The sequence below is a fragment of the Tupaia chinensis genome, unplaced genomic scaffold, assembly GCF_000334495.1.
Source record: "Tupaia chinensis unplaced genomic scaffold, TupChi_1.0 Scaffold000573_1, whole genome shotgun sequence".
Taxonomy (NCBI): domain Eukaryota; kingdom Metazoa; phylum Chordata; class Mammalia; order Scandentia; family Tupaiidae; genus Tupaia; species Tupaia belangeri.
This window is the reverse complement of record NW_006160087.1, coordinates 791,332-794,981: the sequence shown is the minus strand read 5'-3', so window position 1 is coordinate 794,981 and position 3,650 is coordinate 791,332. Positions and strand designations below refer to the sequence as shown.

At 51.1% G+C, this 3,650-nt stretch overlaps 1 non-coding gene across 1 annotated transcript; it reads left to right on the top strand.

Moving 5' to 3' along the window:
- Positions 1 to 3,119: 3,119 nt before the first annotated feature.
- On the top strand, positions 3,120 to 3,260 carry LOC114009613 (U4 spliceosomal RNA). The gene has a single exon (XR_003550998.1). It is a non-coding gene; the product is annotated as a U4 spliceosomal RNA (small nuclear RNA).
- The last annotated feature ends 390 nt before the right edge of the window (positions 3,261 to 3,650 follow it).

Below are 3,650 nucleotides of genomic sequence, written 5' to 3'. Positions count from 1 at the left end.
TAAAAGCATGGTTTTATTTTCATTTAAAACATTGTAAAGAATACCTGCTATGTATGACAAATAATATGACTTCATTTACAGCAATGACATGAATAAATGTATTTAGAAGTGAAGCTCTAAGTACACAAGGTGAGCTGTGAAAATGCTCGTTAAATACTCGCACTCTTGGTCCATGAACGAGGCAGCGCGGAACGTACGATCCAAGTCTGGAAAGCGCAGTCTGGCCACATTCCTTACTCCTGCATCCACTCGCCCTCCTCCCCCTCCCCCCTTCTCTTCCAGGGTTTACGTGTTTATTTCTCTCATGAAGAAGAGAGAGAGATAGAGAAGAAACACTTGGGGAGACGGCACCCTCACCGGGTCTTGACGGTGCAGTCTACTACCAGCTTCAGCCCCCCGGATCATGCGCACAGGTTCATAGTGTATTCAGGGGTTATTCGGAAGGAACCAGGAACCTCTCCCCCTTGGGTCAGCTTCACAGAACATTGTGTTGGCATCACCATGGGGTCCTGCTCTCCCTTCTCAACTCATGTCCTGGCTTTGCTGCATCAGCTTCGTCCAGCTCTGCGCCCACCTGTTCCCGATAAAGTCCATCTCCTTTCCTACCCTAGGGGACAGCACTGGGAGTTTGGTGAAGCCAGTCAGAGTGCTCTTTCACTTTGCCTCTGGTGGGCTTATCGATAGGCACCGGATCCAGACCAGGCTCATTAGGTTCAGAGCTGAGATTTGAACTCAGTTTGGCTCTAGAGGCTATTCACTAAACCTCGTGCTCCCCTGCCTCCCTCATGCTACGGCCTTTGAGCTGAGACTGACGGCTGAACAGCAGGTTACATTAGTGGACGAAGGAGGAGAGGGGTGCAATGAAGCCACAGATGTGGTCAGGGACCAGACCACGCAGGACCTTGTAGACAACGGTAAGAGCGCCTTCTGGGACACCATCCCAAAAGCAATGCAAAACTCCTGGGTGGCTTTTAGCAGAAGGGTGAGTGCCTAGATTAGAATTGTTAAAGACCACCCTGATACAGAAAGCACTTAGCCTGGAATCCGGCACCTGGTAGATGTGGGTGTGAAACTGGAGAATGGAAATGTGCCTCCCCTCTGCCCCTTCCCTTCTGCTGCTTGCCGAGCCTGCTTCTATCAGAAGAAGCCTCTCAAAGCCTGCAGGGAAAGTAGTCTTAAGTAGGACGCAGCTTTGCCCAAGGGCACTGAAGTTTAGATGAGCCTGTTAGCTGAGGGCAAAGGCGAGAAGCAAAGGTTCCTGCTCCTGGGACTTCTACATTTTGGTATCACTGAATTTCTACAGTTAAAAATTGCAGGACTTTGCACTGAAGAGTTAATGAGGCCAGTGGAAATGACCGAAAGAAAGGAAGGCCAGTGAATAGTTGAAGGAGAAGGCCCGCCTGAGCAGGGGCTCTGGAGCCAGCGGGGCCCTTTCCTGGGTCAGGCCTATAGGCAGACAGCATGTTCAGCCTACAGGAAACAAGGTTCGTCTGCGCACAGTCCCTGTTCGCACGTGGGAATGAATGCACGGCTCCAGGAGGAAGATGAGAGTGTAATTTAGAGATAGGAATAGTCAGAGGAATTCAACCGAGAAAAAACATCCTAGCACAAACTTAAGACATAAAAGTAAAATCCATTTCACAAGACCCAGAAAGCCTGACTCTTCTTGTAAAATGTCCCCATAGAATCCCAACAAGCTTTGGCACCCTGTCTCCCAGCCCCTCCTACCACCATCCCTTGCTCCAGCCCTATGGGATTTTGTGGTCCTTCAATCCTTCACCTATTCCAGAACAGCCTATAACCACCGACTCTGCTGCTGTTCCCTCTCCGTCTCAGCCCCCACAGATCCAGAGGCCCAACTCACTGAGCAAAGATACTTCCTAGGTCCTGCCCACCGCCCCGGACCCCATCGCCCAGAGCTTGGACTGACTTTGGTCAGCTCCCTTTCTACCTGGGCTCCCTCCTGTGTCGGGGCAGCACGGCTCAGAGATCAAACTTCTAATCTCAAGAGCCGGACACACCAAACTGGGGTGTTTAGTAGCGGCTCAGACAGCAGGCTTAGGTGCCGGCTGCTGGTATCTCATCCCTGGTTTCCCCACTTAATTGCTTGTGCTTCCTTGAATAAGTTATTCGCCCTCGGGCCTCGGTTCTCTTGTCTGTAAAGTGGGGATGATAATAAACCTGCTTCACAGAACTAGGCAGCTTAGTAAATGGAGTCATACCTGTCAACGGAGAGCAGTTCTGACGTCTAGGAGGGTTTCCACGAGTGACAGACATTCTATTATCTGAGCCCTTTTCTTATACTGACCAGTTAGGCCACCTTGGAAAGTGATTGGATCCATGCTGTGGCTCGGAAGCCACCCTTGTTACCCTGCAGCAGCGCATCCGTTCCCCTGAGTCACCCGACAGGAGCAGTTTCCAGACAGACCTGTGATGGCTGGGCTCCTGGTGACCCTGAGAATGATGCTCCCCCGCGGTCCGTGCCTCCGTCTCTCGTCCCCTCTCTCCCTTCAGGTTTCATCAATATCTACACCTTTTCACATCATCCTTTTGCTTTCTCATGCCTCAAACGTTGGGTAGAGGTTTCTTGACCCCTTTTTCTTTTTTGTTTCATTTTAGAGGCTTTAGCCTTAGGGCATGTGCGCTTGCAGGAGAGCAATAGAGAGAGACAGAGACAGCGAGAGGAAAAGTGAGAAATCAGCACTCCCGGGGTGGGGGTGGGGTGGGGAGTGGCCACGCTGCAATCTCTTCTCCCCCATTCTGCTCCTGGGGTCATGGGCATGCATGCACACAGGCCTGGTGTGAGTTTCAAGTTACCAGGTCTGGGACTCGAGCTGCAGTTGGCAATGTGGGAGTCCAGTGATGTAACCACTACGCAATCTGTGGCCCTGACCACCCCCCCTTTGTTTTTTAATGCAGAACTTGGCGATTTCCAAATGCAAAGGGTCAGGCCCTCTCCAGAATGGGATTAATCAAGGACCCAGTATGGGTGGCTGAGAGGATGACAGATAATGGTGATGGCCTCTGGCAGAGCAAGAAACCAGTCATCCCAGCCCCTTCCTCTCTTTCTTCTCCTACATCTGGTTGGTCACTACGTTCAATTCTACTTCCTCTCTGCCAGCTTTGCGCAGTGGCAGTATCGTAGCCAATGAGGTTTATCCGAGGTGCGATTATGGCTAATTCTACTCCCCCCCCTCTTTTAATTGAAGGTGCATGCATCACCAGAGAGAGAGAGAGAGAGAAAGCTCCTTGCACTGGGGTGCAGTCATGCTTCAATCCTTCTTCCTCCATTTCTTTATCCAACTGGGTTTTGGTGCACACATGTACAGTACCAAGTGTATTTTTCAAGCCCAAAGGGCCAGGATTCAGACCATAGTCGGTCTTGTGGGATCTGGCTCCCAAAGCAGTGTTTAACAGCTGCCTTCGGGGCTGGCCTCCAATTATACCTTTTTAATGGCTCTCAAATATGCACCTCTCCTTACCCTCCCACCCTTCACTACCCACCATCTGACTCAGGCCTACATCCATCGCCATCCCTGCAAGAGTCCCCAGACTGCTGGCTCCTTCTCCAGTGGGGCTTCCCTCCTGTCATCCATCCTGGTTGCAACCCTTCCAAAACAGAAACATAACTATGTCCTGCCCCTTCTGAA